The sequence below is a fragment of the Peromyscus maniculatus genome, chromosome X (assembly GCF_049852395.1).
Source record: "Peromyscus maniculatus bairdii isolate BWxNUB_F1_BW_parent chromosome X, HU_Pman_BW_mat_3.1, whole genome shotgun sequence".
NCBI classification, from domain to species: Eukaryota; Metazoa; Chordata; class Mammalia; order Rodentia; family Cricetidae; genus Peromyscus; species Peromyscus maniculatus.
In genome coordinates, this window is record NC_134875.1 from 118,980,564 (window position 1) to 118,999,925 (window position 19,362).

Genomic DNA, 19,362 nt, shown 5'->3' on the forward strand with positions numbered 1-19,362 from the left:
TGTTTCAAAATAAAACAAAAACAAACAAATTAAAAGAAAAACACAAAATCCAACAAACGTTTACAAAGTGATGATGTACTTCTGTAGTAAAAATATTTTTATTAACCAATAGGATTTTACACTAGTTGTTTATTCTTTCACAGTAGCCTTACTTTTTAAAAAGAGTTTAACATATTCATTGGAATATACAACATAAGCAACTGAGTAATTATACAGACAAAAATATGGACTATGAAATATGAAAACTGAGGAACTTCTCTATTATCTATTTCATCTGTGCATGTTGTAAATTATTGTGATAATGGAAGAAATGAAAAACAAGTAAAATCAAAGTAAGCTCCTCAGAAAATTGAGGCCAGCCTGGGCTACACAAAAACCCCATCAATCAGAAGGAAGATAAGAGGAGGAGGGGTGGGGGAGAAGAGGCAAAAGTAATCAGAAAGTTAAATGTAAGATTCATGCCTATGAATTTCAAAAAAACAATTGGAAATAGGGACTCAATAGATGCTTGCATACCAATGTCTACAATAGCGGTGTTCATAATAGCCAAAAGGTAAAAAATAAACAAACAAATAAATAACAAACAAAAAATCCTAAATGTCCATCAACAGGTGAGTGGATAAATAGATATGATATATATGATTACAATGGAAGGTTACTCAGCTATTAAAAGGAACAAAGGATCAATACACAATACAACATGGATAACTTTTGAAAACATGAAAGAAGCCAGTCATCATAGGTCACATATTATATTCTTGAATTTATATAAAATTTCTAGAATTCACAAATCCATAGAAACAGATTGGGAGTCACCAGGATCTATGAGGAGAAGGGATTGAAGACTAAATTCCATTTTTCCTTTAAGATGAGGATACCACCACAAGCAATATGAAATGATTGTGTCTGGCTATGTTACAATAAAACTTTATTTGTGGACACCAATATTTGACTTTGAAATATTTTTCAAATGTCATGAAATAGTCATCTTCTGTTTTGTCTTTTTAAAAATATAAAGTCTTTGAAAAAAACGTAAAGGATTATCAGTGGGAAAGCTACATAAATGCAGGCGACCAGGTGGTATTTAGTGCAAGGCCAGAATGTACTAGGTCCTAGCCTTACTGGAAGGCAGGCAACCAAGGAGGACATTGTAGAGAGAAAAAGTGAAGCGTAGTTTGAGTTAAAATGTAGAGTGGAGGATGAAGGGAGAAGGAGAGGCCACTCTTTTCCCAGGGTTAGTCTACATAGGGAGCTCTGCAAATTCCTGGTCTCTGTAGACTGAGATAACAGCTCCAATAAAAGAGAGCTTATCAGCCCATGGCATGGTGGAATGCTTTTGAAAGCACACTCGAATCATAAGGTTCATATAAACAAGGCAGACAGTTACAGAAGGGAGCAGCAGCAGGAATACCCCAAATTCTTTCTTTTGAGAATTATTTATTCAATTTTATATGTATGCTTTTGCCTACATGTGTGTCTGGGCAGCACATGTGTACCTGGTACACACAGAGGTCAGAAGAAGGAGTCTGATTCCCCTAGAAGAGGAAATACAGATCATTGGGAACAACCATGTAGTAGCTGGGAACTGAACCTAGGTCCTTTGCAAGAGCAGTAATCTCTCTTAACTGCTTGGTGACTACTCTTAACATCTGAGCCATCTGTCCAGTCGCCGAATTCTTTTTAATTTCAGAATGTGATGTAATTTTTAAACCAACTGAAGGAGACTTCATATTTCATCACCCATGTGCTAGAAGAGCTTCCCTACATGTCATTCCATGGCACATTAGGTGCTGACCTTCTTGCTATGAGAACATCAAAGATCTGCCAACCTGAGATAAAAGCCAGAACCACATTGATACCATTTTACTTCAATTAATTGACTCTGATTTAATTTTTAAAACTTTTATTTATTTTTTTAACTTTTTATTTTATGTTTGAGAGGGTCTCAAGTAGACCAGACTACAGACTGGCCTTGAAATCCTGCACCTTTTGCCTCCATCCCCTGACTGCTGGGATTGAAGGTATGGATCACCAAGGTCAGCTTCCTTCTCTTGAATGCAATTAAACAGAAATCTGAGTGTGATACCAGTGCTCTATTGAAGGGGTTAATGAAACTCTTTGCTTCCCAGTGTACATCCTATAGAAGTAAGCGAATACATTCAAGATAAAAATTGTAAAAGATTAAAATTACTTTAATGAAACATTTCTTTCAATCTATTAATGCACATGTATTTTGAGGCTTTGATTTTATTCACAGGCATAAGAAGCCCAAGAAAATAAGACCATATTAAATTTTAACTCCAAATGTTTAAGCTAATGACCTCTATCTGATCTTTTTTTTTTTGGTTTTTGAGTTTGAGATGCAATCTCATGTAGCCTAAGCTGGCCTCAAACTGACTATGTAGCCAAGTCTGACCTTGAACTCCTGATACTTCTGCTTGGCCTCCTGAGTGATGGGATTAGAGGCCTGGACCACTATGCTTAGCTTCAATTCTTTCTTTGAAAACTGCACAATTTCAGGGTGCATTGGTACACATTTTTAATCCCAGGACCTTGGAGGGAGCCCTGTAAATTTAAGGCCAACCTATCTACATAGCAACTTCCAGGACAGCCAAGACTACATAGAGAGACCCTGTCTCCAAAACTAACTAACTAACTAACTAACTAAATAAATAAATAAATAAATAAATAAATAAATAAATAAATAAATAGACAAATGTAGACAATTCTGTGGTTACTAGAGTATTCACAGACACACACAAACATCACTAAAGCTAACTTCAGAATATTTTCTTCACCCCTAAAGGAAACTCATACCTGTTAATAGTCACTGTTCCTTCAGTCACTAGCAAACTCTAAGGTGCTTTCTGGCTCTGGGTTCAACCATTCTGGACATTTCTAATAAAGAAATCACATAATTTGTGATCTTCTCTGACAGGTTTCCTTCACTTAACCTAATGTTTTCAAGGTTAACTCACATAATAACTTGAATTGGTGCTTCATTTTTAAAACTGAATATTACTTCACTCTATTATCTATCACATTTTATTTACCTGCTCATCTGATACTGATGGGGTAGTTTTCCTCTTTGTGATGGGTAATGTTAATTGTCAACTCAGCAGAATCTAGAAGCCTTGGGAGATGAGGGACTAGGCATGCTTGTGATCTTGATAACATTAATTGATGTGGGAAGACCCAGCTTAACTATAGGCAGAACCATTTCCTGAGCAAGGGATCTTGGATTCTAAAGAAAAGAAAACTGGGCAGTGTGCACTCATCACTCTGCTTTCTGCCTGTAAATGCAATGTGACCAGCTGCCTTATGTTTCTACCGCCTTGACTTTCCTACCGTGACAGACTATATCCTTGAACTGTGAGTCAGAATAAACCCCTTTCCCCTACAATATTCTTCTTGGCTGTCACAAATAATATTGCTGTGACCATTTGTATAAATGTTTCTGTGCAGATGCATGTTTTCCTTTCTCTTGGGTGTAACTCCCAGGAGAGGGCCTGCTAAGCTATGTTACAGACAAACAGCTGGAGAAAGAGGCTCTACCATTTTGTATTCCTAGCAACAGTATGAAAGCTAGGCTCAGTGACTCATGCCTCTGATCCCAGCACTTGGGAGACTGAGGTAAGAGGACTCCCATTGAGTTCCAGCCTAGCCTGTACTACACAGTGAGATCAAGGCCAATGTTGGTTACATAATAAGACCTTGCCTCAAAACAAAAAGTAACACAAAACAATAGAAAAAATCCAGTGTATGGGAATTACAGTTTGTCTACATCCTCACCAACACTGGGTTTTGTGCTTTGTGTAAATGAGAGCCACTCTTATGGGTGTGGTTTTGATTTGCATTTCCCTAATGACTAATTATGTTGAGCAATTTTTCACGTGGGTATTAGCTACTTGAAAAGCTTCTTTGGAAACATGTCTATTTAAAATCTTATTCCCTCTTAATTTATTTGTTTGTTTTTCTGATTTTCTTTAGAGACACTTTTCCTATGTAGCCCAGCCTGGTATGGAATTCATTATTCTCACTCAACCTCTCAAATACTGGTGTTATAGGCCTCGTGTATCTTATTTATTTATTTGTTTAGAGATAGATCTCAGGTATCTCAGGCTAGCTTGAAACTCCATATGTAATAAATGATACCCACGAACTTCTAATCCCAAGTGCTGGGCATGAGGATATACCACCATATTCAATTCAGTTCCATTCTAGGGACCAAACCCAGGGATTCACACATGCCGAGCAAGCTCTGTACCAACTACGCTATTAATCCATTTCAAGCCTCCTAATCACACTGTACGGTGGCTTCTATATCTGCCTTTCAGCTTTTTACTGAAAACCTCAGCTTTCTACCCCTGTTCATTTGGGAGTTTGATGGCACACTGTGTACCCAGGATCCAACAGGGAGTCCGGAACATAGACACCCATCAATGCTGTGCCTGCATGCATCATCTGCTTCCTGCTGTGTTAACTAGAGCCTTCAGAGAAGCAGGAGACTGGATGCTTCCATCTATAGCAATCTCTCTTCTGAGCGTACTGAATCTCTGTACAACCTGCTTTGACTTGTAATAACATCTCCCTTGGGTTTAACAAGGACGTGATAATTGGATTTTTATTTATTTTTTGGTGGTGCTGATGTAAGAAATACTAAATGTGAGCCTTTTCTATCAAATACTATAAAACTTGTGTTTTAAGACGAAGAATTCAAATGCTTTCGTCTTCTATATCTTGAGACTTTTATGCAAAAGTTTTAACCCCCCTCCACATCCAGTAAAACCTTTGTTCACACAAAAGCTCCCAGCTACATTCCAGGAATTCAGTGGCCTGGAGCAGTGACCCCTTTCCCCTCGGAGCAACCGCCCTTTTCCCCCCCCTCTTTCATTTCCTGTGCACAAATTCTTTTCAGATTAGCCAATCAAATAAGACTGTGAGGTCAGACCCCAGCCAATGAAGAATTGACACAGATACCAGCTGCCTTTGCATAAAAACCAAGTGTACTTCCTGTTCTGTGTTAACTCCCCTGAGCACATCCTCTTGATCAAGAGTGAAGTTTGCCTTGTCCAGACACTTCAGTTGGAGCGGTGCTCTCTTTCTTTGTGACCCTGAAACTTATCTCTAGCACTGAGAATGGAACTCAGGGTCTCTAGCATGTTAGGCAGGCATTTGACCATGACCATCTAACTATGCCAGCTCTAAAAAGCCTCTTTCTAATCTCAGTATCAAAAATTGGGTTGGGATGAACTACTGAATCTTTGCTCCATCCACTGGATGTGCCGTCCCTGTGCCATTTACCCACAGCTTTGCTGCTTGATTCTCTGGCATTCCATGGTACATCAGAGCTGAAGGAAAGGGAAATGGTGATTACTGAATTCTAAAAACACATTTTTTTCAAATTAATATGGCTAGAGAGAGAGACAAGATTGAATGATTTTTGCTTAGCTTTTTCATCCAATAATAGGAATGTCATGTGTTTAAAAGAGTATTTCTCACCATTCTCAAATTGAAGACTGCAAAAAACAGAAGAAGTGCTTCCTTTAGTTGTCCTTAACATGGGGAGCAGAGTTACTGCTTGAACTTGCCAAGTCTATCCCATAGCACTTTACAAAACAGTCCTGAAGCTTAATCAAATAAAACAATTGGGCACAACATTTGGCTCTTCCAAAAACTGGAGTTCCTCTGAACCATTCAAATGGTGATCAAAAAAATATGTAAGATTGCTCTGGATTTACTTTGAAAGTCAGACCTCACCCCACTTGTTATTTTTCTTCTCCTTGCTTGATTTCACAGCCACTTAAAGGTCTATGAGACTGGATCAGCAAGATGGGTATTCAAGCCTGATGATGTGTGTTCAGTCCCCAGGATCCAATGGTGGAAGGAGAGAACTCAAATTGTGCTCTTTCCTCTGTAAGCACACTATGGGGGTACAACAACAACACCTACAATAAACGAATAAGTGCATGCATGAAGAAATGAATACAAGTTTGTTTTTAACTTCAATTAGGTCATCTCAAAGGAAGATTAACTTTGTAAGAATCAAGAATTCAATGAACAAAGGGGAAACTGAGTACTGACTAAGATCATCTATGTCAGCTATTATCCACTACTATTTGACTAAATACTTACATTTTCATGATAATTATGATGATGATTATTTTCGTTTTTATATTAAGTGTGAATGTTTTACCTCCACGTATGTCTGTGTACAACATGTGTGCCACTAGAACACATTTGCAGATGGTTGGGAGCCATATTGTAGGTGCTGGGAATCTAACTCAGGTCCTGGGGAAGAACAGGAAGTGCTCTTCCAGTCCTTGATCATTACTTTTCATTATTGCTGTTTTAAGCCAGGGTTTCAGGTACCCACCCCAGGCTCTTCTTGAACTCTGTATGTACACAGGATGATCTTATGTTTAAATGATAAAGATTCCTTCTAGATTTAATAGAGAGAGATGCAGTAAGAGAGATTTCAGGTGAAATATCCTTTACTCTTGTAGCCCACCATTTGAAGCTGGCCTAAGAGATCCAACAACAAAATTAATTCTTTACTTTTAAATATATTCAAAGTGCGAGGTCTCTGAGATTAGAGGGTAGGAGTCTCCGAGTTTAGCTCTTTCATGAAAGTGCTAGTTAGGATATAGGGTCATTACTCAGGAGGCTGATCCTCCTGGCAATTCCTTACCTCGGGGTTGCATCAGGCTAGGATCATAGCACTTTAGGGCAGATACTAGGTAGGCTCTAAGACATGGCTGGTCCCTTCTGTAAGGGCAGTATCATTGTTTCTTTTCTGTTGCTATGATAGGATAAGTCAACACAAGAAATCTAAGGGAGGAAGAGTTTTTTGGGTTTACATTCCAGACTGCAGTCCATCCTAGCAGGGAAGCCAAGGGAGGGGGAGCTTGAATCAGCTGGTCCGATCACATTCGGAAACAGAAAGCAGAGCCATGAACATATGCTGCTCAGCCTTATTACTCCATTATCTGTAGTCCAAAGTCCCTGCCCAGGCAACAGTCCTGTCCACAGTTAAGATAGGTCTTCTTCGGTTTATCAATTTATTCAGGGCCATCCCTTTGAAGCTTTCTGAGATATTAATCCTAATCTAAACAGCCTCTTGTAGGTGTCTTCAGAGACCTGACTCTCAGGTGTCAGATTGGCAATTAATATTAACCATCACAGGCAGCGTCTTCATTTAACCCTAGGAACTCCAGTTCCTCCTCTACCTCCCTGGTGCTGGGATTATGCATATGGTCCATCGCTCTCAATGTATTCTATTCTGGGGATTGAACCCAGAGTCTCCTATGTACTGGGCAAGCACATGAGCAACTGAGCTACTGCCATAGCCCATTTTTATTATTTTCAATAGTTGTATAACATGGCACTATAAGAATTTAATATTATTATTTATCACCGGGTGGAGACAGGCAGACAACAAAATAGTGCATATAAAATCACCCCATCATTGTTTCAAAACTAAGTAAAGGTGGGCATGGCAGTGCATGCTTCATGAGACACTGTCACAAAAACAAACAAAAATTAGAATAAAATAATCAAATTGTGTAGAAAGAATGAATTATTGCACAAATTCTTATTAATAGTGTTGGAGGTGATGGATGCTTTTAGTTTATATCCTCTTCCTTTTCCTTCTTTTGTTTTGATACAGGGGTCTCACTGTGTAGCCCAGACTAGCCTTAAACTCACTAAATATTTCAGCCTGGCCTTGACTTTCAGCAATCCTCCTGCCTCAGCTCCCTGCATGCTATAATTATAGGCATTAGCTGCTATGGCTGATCTACTTTTTCTTGATACATGTGCACTTCAAATTTTTGCTCCAGTGAAAGTATATGAATTGCACAATGTTTTATGGAATAACAATGATTTGCAGACATTAGGAAAGAAGATCCTGTGTTCACAGTCAGCCTGTGGTGCCTGTGACCTAGAACAGACATCGCCTGCCTTGCTCTGCTCTGTTTGGGGCTCCTCCCTCCTTCCCCCTGGCCCTGTTCTGTCTGCTGATCTCCTTGTGAGTCATTCTTTGCTCTATTTCCCACCACACCCAGTCCCCTGGGTGAGTGACTGTTCACTTCCTTGACTTAAAGTTGATGTCTGGTTCTTCATCCACAGTAGATCAAAGTTCAGACAGCAGAGAATTTACTGAGCGTTTCAGTTACCGGGCTACTCTTTTCTGCTATGGAGTTACTGTCTACTCTGGAGATCCATGCAATCCTTGCAACTCCCCCTCCACCTTACAGCCTTACAGCAAATATGCCTTCTGCCCACACCTGAAAAGTCCCTCTCTGTAGGGATTTTTTATGGACTTCCCTAACTTCCATCATAAGAGTAAACATCTTCTAATCTCTTCTTAGCTGAAAGAATGCCCTCCTATGACTCTCTTCCTAAAAGGTCAACCACTGTCCATGTTCCTTCTGCCTCTACCCAATACCACCTCTCTTTGAGACTGTAGAGGTTTAAATTAATCTGTACTGCTAAAGCATTAAAGTACTGGAAATAACCTAACTGTCCAACCAAACGGGATGAGGTGAGAAGCACTACTCCAAGTGTTAAGAACTTAGACTCTGGGGGAGCAGGAGAGCTAGGGCAGTCAGGAAAGTACTTACCTTGCAAACGTGAGGATCTAAGAGTTCAACCCCGAGAACCCATGTTGGAAAAAATGTCTAAGATTTGGGGGTGAATATGATATATATATATATATATATATATATATATAGATAGATAGATAGATAGATAGATAGATATCATATATACTCAATTGAGGAAAATATATTCTTAAAAATTGAGTGTGGTGGTGTGCACCTGCAATGCTAGCACTAGAGAGCAGAGCTAGGTGGATCACTGAGACTCTTGAAAGAGCCAGCCCAACCTCTTTGGTGAGGGGTCTCAGGACAATGAGAAATTCTGTCTCTAAGAAATGGACAGTGCCTCAAAAATGCCAAAAAGAACACTCCAATCCTCCAAACCAAAACAAAATGAAATGTAATACAGAATTAAAAGAACAGAAGAACAGATTTCCATTTGCAGGACAGCACCTACAATATAATTATTTTACTTGTATATTACTTATTTACTGGTATATTACAGGGTCTCACTCTCTAGCCCAGGCTGGTATGAAACTCATAATGTCACCCAGACTGATCTCATTCATGAACATTCCACCTCCCTCTGTTTCCCCAGTGCTAGGATTATAGGTATGTACCAGCACATCCAGCTTTGATCCTAATTTATATATACATACATCATCTACATAGGGAGATTCACAGGAATATTGCTATCAATGGTTTTTACTGGGTGCTAGTTTTAAGAGCTTTCACTTATTGATAGGCAATTTCTCTACTTTTCTAATATTTCAGTGTTAATTATGCATGACTTAAATGTTTTAGAATAAAGAATATAATTTTCTGCTTTCGTCCTATGATTCCATGGCCTCTGGTTTCAGGTCCCCTTTATGTGGGAGGCACATATGGTTCAGACTGCTGTTTATTTGTTTGCCCTGCTTTGGGGGTGAACTATATTTAGAGAGAGGTTGACCATTTTGGTTTTAGTCTTCTTACAAATTTGTCTCCTTCAATATCTATTCTCATGTAAGCTTAAGGAGGCACAGTTAAGCTTGGGCAAGCAAAAGGACACAGGTATTTTATTCTTTTTTTTTTCTTTTTAGGTTTTTAGGTTTTTCGAGACAGGGTTTCTCTCTGTAGCTTTGAACGTTTCTTAGAACTCATTCTGTAGACCAGGCTGGCCTCGAACTCACAGAGATCCTGCCTCTGCCTCCCGAGTGCTGGGATTAAAGGTGTGTGCCACCATCACCCGGCTGGACACAGGTATTTTGCCTCCTGATTCATCAAGTAACAGTTTTGGTCACTTAGATTTACCAGAACCCAAAGTGTTTGAGTTGCTTTAGAACATTTGGTGACACTACATAATTAATGGAAACATTCATGCTGGGGATGTTGCTCTCATGTGCCTAATATGCATGACTTCTTGGGCTCCAACTTCAGCATCTCATAAAACTAGCATGGAAGCTGTGTATAATCCAAGTATTTGTGGAAGCGGGGGCATGTGAAGTTCAATGTCATCCTTAGCTACCCAGTGAGCTCAAAGCCAGTGTAGAATACACGGGACTATACAAAATACATACATACATGTGTGGATGCATATATAGGTGTGTGCATCTGTGTGTGTGTGTGTGTGTGTGTGTGTGTGTGTGTGTGTGTGTGTGTGTATTAGAAACCTACCACAGGATTAAAGTAACATGTTTTTAAAACAATTGTGTCAACAGAGAAGCACCAACAAGTTTGAACAATAACTTTTGATCAATTACCATGAAGAATCAGGTCAGTCCCAGTTGGCTCCTGTTGGGAGATAAAACTTACATCACGCTGCTTATATTCATGTGATGCCACAGCAGTTTGTCAGATTCAGGAACCGCTCCAGGTCACCTGGCTGTCTGCTAGCACAGAATCCAAATATCTGCTGTGGAGACTTTCCAGGGCTGAGCGTTCGGTTGCTATTTGTTTCCTTTTCTATAACGACAATGTTGACACTCCAGCATCGTTCATTGGCTTATATGCAAATAAACCAAATAAGTTCTATTTTTGTCCAGAAAAATAACTATTTTAAGTCTAAAAATGGTCCATGTGTCACTAATAAGAAAGGTCCCGATGATATCCTATAAGAACAGGACCTGAGGAGAATGTACCAGAACCCTTTGCAACCCCATAGCTGCCCATCTAATTCTCCATGGAGAGAACACTATTAAGGATGGAGATTAAGAGCTTACTGATACTGTTGTTGTTTTGAGACAGGGTCTCACATTACCAGGGCTAGCCTTCAACTCACTAAGTAGCTGAAGATGACGTTGAACTTCTGATCCTCCTGCCTCTCTCTCTTTAATGCTAGGACTGCAGGCATGTGCTACAGTGCTGTGGACTTGAACCCAGGGCCTCCTTCATGTTTAGCAAGCACTCTAACAACAGAGTTACTTCCCCAGCCCCTGACTTTTAAATGTACCATAATGTATGTATCACATGTGGGCTGGGAAGATGGTTCAGTTGGTAAGAGTGCTTGCTATGCAAGCATAATATCTGAGCTTAAATCCCCAGCACCAATGTAAAAAGCTGAGCATGGCTGTGTGAGCCTGTAACTCCAGCATCAGCCATAGCCTACGATAATGGTCAGTGAGAGACCCTGCCCCAACAAAATAAGGGGAGAGTGACAGAGTAGAACACCAGACATCCTCTTCTGGCCTCTGTACATGCATAAACATGCCCACATACCACATATACATATGTCATAAACACACATGTACACACACATACACACACACACACAAATAATATGACAACAAAGTTTTTTTTAAATCACAACTAAAAGTCAATATTTTTAAATTTTAAATTTTATTTTAATTTATTGCTTTTGGAGATGGTGTCTCATCTAGCCAAGGAACAGAACTGCTGATCCTCCTGCCTCCATGCACCAAGTGTTGGGATTGCAGGCCTGAACCACAATATTCACTCTGGTTTTGTTTTTAAGACAGGGTCTCTGTAACCCAGGAACTCACTGTGCTTCCAGGCTGGCCTCAAACTCAGTGATCTTCTTGCTTCAGCATCCTGAATGGTGGGATTCCAGGGGTGAGCCATCATGCCTAACTTGAAAGCCACTTTAAAAAAGAGGAATGGTGAGATGGATCAGTAGGTGAAGACCTGGGTTCAACCCATGGAACCTATGTAAAGGTAGAAGGAAGAATGGCATATGACATGGCATGCTCACATATGACATGGCATGCTCACATATGACATGGCATGCTCATGCCTATGAAGGACTAATAACTTTTAACGGAATTTTTTCCCATAAAAAGGGTTTAAAATACCTGTAGAAAGATTAGAAATTCAAAGGCATCCTTGGTTACACAGCAAATTTGAAAAGTTTGAGGCCAGTCTGGGATCCATGAGACCCTGTCTCAAAACAAAACAAAACAAACAGAGATTAAGACCACAGCAGAGCAGGGAATGGATGAGGAAATAGGCTGAATGTTCAGTAAAAATTTCCCACCATCCCTGCATTTTGAGTGCTTCTTTCCTTTTTCTTTTTTCTTTTTTTGTTTTTTGGATTTCAGAGACAGGATTTCTCTGTATAACAGCTCTGGTTGTCCTGGAACTCACTCTGTAGCCCAGGCTGGCCTCACAGAGATCCTCCTGCCTCTGTCTCCAGAATGCTGGGATTAAAGGCATGCCGCCGATGCCATCAGCCAGCAGTGCTTCTTTTCTTTTTGTCTAGTTGTGTGACATTCCACTGGTTTGTGTCAACTTGGACATAGGTTCTGCATTGATGTGCTATTTGTGCACATATTACCATTCACAGATGTGCCCAATTGTCACTGGTCCTTGGATGTTCAACTTCTCAGTCTTACCCAAGATTCACTTGTACCAGAATAACCTGTTTTTTTTTTTTTTTCTTTTTTGGCATGTTTAGTTCTTTGAGATAGTCTCATGTAGCCTGAACTCACCAAGAATGACCTTGAACTTCTGATTCTCCTGCCTCTACCTTCAGAATGCTGGGATTACAGGCATGTACCACCATGCTCAAATCTAAGGAAGAACTAATTTTTGTTGTTTAGTTCTTTCTTTGTTTTGAGACAAGAGCTCACTCTGCAATCCAGGCTGGCCTGGAACTTTCTATGTAGTTGGGCTGGCCCAGAGTTTATTACAGTAAATTTTCCTCTGTCTTCTGACTGCTGGGATTACAGGCATGTACAATCATCCCTGGTACAATTGGAACTTATATTCTTTGGGTGCAAACTATATACTTTCTTTTTTAACTATTGTGTTTGTTATGTATATGTGTATGCATTCAGATGAATCTCACACAGGGGAAGTCAATTCCTTATTTTCATGGCATGCTCCAGGTTAGCTGGCCTACAAGCTTTTCAGTGATTCTCATGTTTGTGCCTTCCATCTCACCTCAGGAATATTGGGATTTCGCGTGCATGTCATTAAATCTGGATTTTTTTTTCATCTGGGCTCCTGGAATTTAACTTGGATTACAAGGCTTGTGCAGCAAGCATTTGTACCAAATGAGCAATCTTGCCAACCCTGTACAATCTCTTTTAAGTTTTTCATAAATTAGAATACAACTTTGTAGTTGTAAGATATTTAACAGAATAGAAATAGACACACAAGAGATTTCATTGGGAGCATTGTTCGTAATTGCCCTAAACTAGAAATAACCCAAATATTGTCAAGAGTTGAAAGTATAAACAAACCTTGGTACCACTATGCAAGGAAACACTACTCAATCATACAAAGAAACAAATGACTAGTGATTAAAAAAAAATATGAATGACTCTCAAAACCATTGTGGAGAGTCTAAGTATGTAGGTCAGATGATAGAGTGATTGCCTAGCATGATGAGGAACTGGGTTTGATCTCAAGTATTTCATAAACCATGGTAGTGGTACATAACTCAGGGCTCCAGGGGTAGAGACAGGATGATCAAAAGTTTAAAGTCATCCTTGGCTGCAAATGGAATTTGAGGCCAGCTTATTCTACGTGAGAGCCCATGACAAAAATCAAAAGCAAAACAATACAGAATAAAAATTGCAGAAGGCAAAACCCCACATATTTCATCTGTATACTCTTCTTTAACAACAACAAAGCTCTGGGTATGGTAGCATTCGCTTGCAAAGCCAGCATTTAGGAGTTAAGAGTGAAAATTAGAGGATAGCTTGAGCTTGATCTCATTTTGAGATGCAGAAAAAGAAAAGAAAAGATAAAGAAAGTTAAAGGAAAAGAAAACAAATCGGTGCTTTCCAGGAACTAGGAGTTAGTTGGTGGGAGCGGGGTGACTTCAAAAGAGGCAAGTATAAGTTTATGGGGTAATATAAATCATCACTATCTTAATTGTAGTGGCACTTCCAGACTGTGCTCGGTTCTCTGAACTCATAGAACTGTAGACATAAAAAGATTATGAATTATACACCATTAAACAGGACATTAACAACCAACATGTTACGATGCTATCTCCACAAAAGGCATTTGTAGTGCGTTGCTCACCACTTCTCAAGTGAAGACTTAATTGTGCTAGAGCAACTCCAGTAGTAAGGACGACTCCAGAAACAAATATACTGGGGAAGGAAGCCGACCGTCCAGTCCTGTGGAGGCCTCTGAGGGTAGCTTCCAATGGCAGGTTCCCTGAGCTCAGGAATAAGGGAACCTCCATCTGGGTTGTAGCTCAGTTGGTGGAGCACTTGCCTAGCAAGCACAAAGCCCACATTCTGTCCCCAGTATCACATAAGCTGGCCTTGCTAACACATACCTGTCATTCCATTACGTGGGAGGTAGAGGCAGGTAGATCAGAAGTTCAACGTCATTGTTGGCCTAGTGAGTTCTAGGCCAGCCTGGATACATGAGGCCAAGTACCAAAAAGAAAAAGAAAAATAAGAAAGACAGAAAAGAAACCAAGAGGAGGACATTTGAATTTTTAAAAAGGAAGCCTTTGCTAGACTCCATGCTCACTTATTCAGCAACCCCACATGCTCTTAAGAGGAAGAAGTAAATGAGAAGAAAATTGTGACAGAGCTAGGAAGAATGTACTGAAATAACTCGTGGAAGTTGAACTGAAGAAAAGCAATGTGAAAAAACCTAGGAGCATGGCTAGAGAAAAACATGAATTTTGTCTCAAGGCCAGCTCTAGAATAAGCTATTCAACAAGTCCTCAAATGGCCAAGGAGGGGCTGTGGGGGTGGGTAACTCAGTGGTACACTGAGGGCTTGTTGTGTGTGAGATCCTGAGTTCCATGTCCAGCGATAGCCCCACACACACACACACACACACACACACACACACACACACACACACAATATCAAGTAGCAGGGAATGTTTTCATAAAATAACTATTTACCCAGCAGGACAATAATGGAAAAAAATACATGGTTAAAAACAAATAGAAAAAAAAAGAGAAATACTAGATTACCATGTTGTTATTGACTTCCTGGAACCAAGCACAAAACCTGAGTGATGGACATTTCCCATTTGCTGACTCGGCCAGACTATTTGGTGTCACATGGATGTAACCAACTTTTTCCATGGATGGGAAGAAAGGAGCAAAGGAGAGCGTGAAGATTTTAGGGAAACTCAGCAAAGAGTGAGTTAAGTCTGGAGGAGCCTAGATCCCTTGAGCGGCATCCAAACTCTCTAAGAAACGATGGAAGATGTCTTACAGAATCAGGATGCCTTTGGGGAGGAGTAAAATGCACTGCACAGAAAAAGACCTGTTTTTAAACAGAAGAAAGAGTAGGAGGGGATAACCCAGACACAATGCAACAATGATATAGAATGAAATTTTTGTGCATGTTGAATGCTGCTCGCACGAAAGATGGCTGCTGTTCATGTCCACCTTGTGGAAAGATGAGCATGGGCATTCCTCTTTCCTTAGAGTGGCGACAGCACTACTACTCTCCTTAAAATTCCTTCTCCTTCTATGGTTGCTTTCCCAACGCTGCTTGGGATTTCTAGAATTCAGGGGCACTCCAGTGGGGAGCAGCTGGCATGCAAGAATTCCCTTTTGAAGGGAGCTGGCAGCTGGGAGAGCAGGAGGGCTGCTCTCTTTATGCCTGGGCTGGGACGGAGCTGTCACTTGGCAAGAGACGAGGCTTCTTCTGATGCCCCTGCCTGCCCTCAGCTCACAGGAGCCACGTACTTCTCACTGCCTGCAGGTGCCATCTCAACTGGGGCCTCAGCACTGAGCAAAGTTTCCTCTTCAAATATTTGCTCTCAGAGACTGACAGTGTCAGCACCGCAATCAGTCCTAGCACCAGGAAAGACCGGTTAAAAAAGATACAGCTTGGCACAAAGTGATCCTAGGCATGTGCGTCTGATGGATATGTTTCTGCTCAGTTCTTCAAGCACAGTGTCCTTCTAACATTCAATAGTGCTGGTTTAGTCACCCATGCATGTGGCCCAGGAAAGGGCTTCTGTTTCTTCAAGCAACTGAAGGCAAGAGAGGTGGCTCTATGGGCAAAGGCTTGCACTGCATGCATGGAGACCTGAAGTCTGAGCCTCAGAACACACACCAAAAGCCAGGCTCAGTACCGCACATCTGTAATCCCAGTGCTTCTACACAGTTATGGAAGCTGGAGACAGGAGAATCTCTGGGAGCTCACAGGCCAGCTAGTCCAGAATACACAGTGACAAACAAGAGACCCTGTCACAAACGAGGAGGAAGGCAAGGACTGACACTTGAGGTTGTCTCCTGACCTCCACGTGAGCACCATGACACATGTACATGCACATGTAAAGCACACACACAATCAATAAATAGGCATTTTTAAAAATGCTAAGAGTGCACAGCTTGGGCTAAGACTGGGGGCTCAGTTAATGTGGTGCTGGCCTACCATTTACAAAGCTGAGTTCTACCCCCAGCACCCCTTAAAACCAGATAATAGTGGCGCACACCAGTAATTCCAGCACATAGACAGTGGTGGCGTGAAGAACAGAAGTTCAAGATCATCCACAGCTCCACAATGAATTCAGGGCTACTTTAGGCTATATGGCACCCTGCTTCAAAACTAAATAAACAAAGGAGAAAAAGAGAAATACTACACAGTGTAATATGGGCTGGGTGCATGTATGCATACACATCTGTGCATCAGAACTCCAGATCCAAAGGGATAGGAGACCCTGTAGCTGTGAACTTTATGATGGTGATGTCATATGATTAGCTGGATAGTCAGTCAGTGAACACTATTGATGGGTAGAGGCAGAGAGGAGGCAGGTGCCACATATTAGACCAAAACAAAGGAATTTTCCATTGCTTTTCTTTGGACTTGTCTGCAGAACAGAGTTTGCCCTTCAACCCCAGTGGATGAATTTGAGACTGTAGGGGTATCAAGGTAAATTAGTCTCTTGGGGCTGCTGTAACAAATAGCCACTGACTAATGATTTCTACACAATGGAACTTTATTCTCCCACAGTTTGGGGAACAAGGATTTTGAGACCAGTATCTCTGGGCCAAAATCACAGTATGGGTTGGGCTGTGTGTCCCCAGGAAGAGAACATCTGTGCCTTCTGTTTTTGCAGATTCTGGTGCCCGCATTCTTTAGCTTGTGGCCTCATCACTCTAATTTCTGCTGCTATCACATTGCCTTCTCTGCTGTGCATCTACTCTATCCCCCTCTTCCTGCTTCTTATAAGGAGCTAGTCGATACATTGCCAGTCCTCCTAGATAACGCAGAAAAATTTGTCTTAAGATCTTTAACTTCAGAGCTGAGACTATAGCTCATTTTGTAAAGTGCTTCCTAGTGCGTGTGAAGCCATGGTGGGATCTCCAGCATGAACTGGCTGTGTTCATACATGCCTCTAATTCCAGCGCTCAGGAAGTGGAGGTAGGAGAATCAGTAGTTTAAGATCAACCTGGGCTATGAAATCCTGTCACAGCGCGCGCGTGCGTGTATGTATGTGTGTGCGTGGGGGGGGTCTTTAATTCCATCACATCTGTAAAGACTGTCTTTTTTTCACATAAAGTAACATTCACAGAGTGATACCTTAGGATATCATGTTTTAATCTATTACACAAGACTAGCCCCTGCCTTGGTCCTGATGGCTATCAACAGAAACAAACACTGACCTCTCTCTGTCAAGAAGACAAATATAGTCCGTTAAAAGCCATGTGTGTGGCTCTGTCTGCTCTCTGATCCTCCTTCTAGTTTCACGGGCTGCTGACTTCCTGCTTGCACAATGACTCTTTGAAGAAGCCCCAGACGGAGCTTCCTGTGAGTGGTAGCTACAATGAACCAAATGAAAAAGACAGGGTTTCTCACTGGGAAAAGATCAACAGTATTGGGGGCCACATCCTCCTTTGTGGTGGGGGCTATACTGTTCATTACAGGATGATAAGCAGCATCCCTAGCTTCCAATCGGTCGAAACTGGTGTAATCCTTACCTCCGCACCCCAGTTGTGGCAACTAAAACTAACTCCAAACATCCCGTAGAGGGCTAATAACTGACTCATGAACCTCACTGCTATACTGAGTGATGAAGGCCCACTGTGCTTCCTAGAGGCTGGGCTGCCTTGTACTCTTCTTCTTAGGGTTTCTCTACCTGTGAAAACACAAAAAGACTCTACTTTGGGGTCTCTATTCCAGACACTTTGCTATCCTCATAGGGATGGTTTCTAAAGGAACTAGCTTAGCAGAGCGGAACGAACTGTCACAGGCTAGGTAGGGCCTTAGCATCCCTCTGCTCCAGGTCTTTTCTTAGTTTTGCTCTTTACAAGTTGGAGTATCTTGAGCAAGTTATATTATCTCTCTGCCTCTTTTTAAAATTATATATGTATGTATATGTATAAATATATATATGGGTTTCATTATGACATTTTCATGCATAATTATTTTGGTCAGACTCATCTCCCCATTACCCTCTTTTGTCCCTTTCCCATTCCAGTTAATTTCCTTTTCTTCCCAGCTACCTGCCCATCTACTTTCAGATCTCTGTTTTCTAACTCAGTGAGTTCTATTTGTTTACAGGAGCATGGATAAGGGTTTACAAAGAGGAGAGTGGGTGGGAGTCTGTTTGCAGTGCCATGTGCACCTTTCCAGTGACGACACCACTAAAGAAAATGTCGTTTCCTCCCATCAACTGCTCTCTCCATATAAGTCCTTAGGGGAGAGTTGGGGCCCCAGGAGCCCTTCTTCCTGCCTCAGCTTCCCATCTGCAAACTGTAAGAATTGAGTCTGGGGTTGTGATGGGAAGAAAGTAGGTGACAAGGGGCAAATCGTATTCACTTAAAACTCCAGTGGGGCTCACCACATGTGTGTGTTCCCTACAAGATTCAGTCATCTTCCTCAAGCTTGGTGGCTCATGCCTGTCTTCTGAGCACTCAGGGGACTGAGACAAGGGGGTAGTCTGGAATCTCAGGCCATCCTGGGCTCCATAGGTAATTCCAAGCTAGCTCAAGCTACAGAATGAAGACTGTGTCTCAAAACCTACAAAGAAGAAAGAAGAGGCAGGGCATTTCTTGCTTTGGTGCTCCGAAAACCGACCTCCAAATCAGACATCGTGGGTAGAATACAGTAAGGTCTGCAGCACTCTGTGTTCTTCAGCATCCTACACTTTCACAGGTCTGCTTCTGGCTAGAATGACATAGGAGGAACTGACTTTGCTTTTATATTCTTTTTTCATGTAAATAGCGTAAAGCCAGAAGCTACAATTGAAGTCTGTTTTTGTTTTCTTAAGTGACCCCAGCTCTCTTCACTTTGCAGCCATACTGTAAGTTTCCTGGCAGCTCCATATGCATAAAGATAAGACTTCCTTTGTAATAAGGAGAGAGAAAAAAAAACATTTACGG

General features: G+C 41.1%; 1 long non-coding RNA gene across 1 annotated transcript; it reads right to left on the minus strand.

Annotated features, from left to right (window-relative positions):
- Nucleotides 1-59: 59 nt before the first annotated feature.
- On the minus strand, nucleotides 60-17,377 carry LOC121825861 (uncharacterized). The gene is made up of 3 exons (XR_013047933.1): nucleotides 11,891-17,377; nucleotides 10,395-11,680; nucleotides 60-5,925 (listed from the first exon to the last, which is right to left on the minus strand). It is a non-coding gene; the product is annotated as an uncharacterized LOC121825861 (long non-coding RNA).
- Between the last annotated feature and the right edge of the window lie 1,985 nt (nucleotides 17,378-19,362).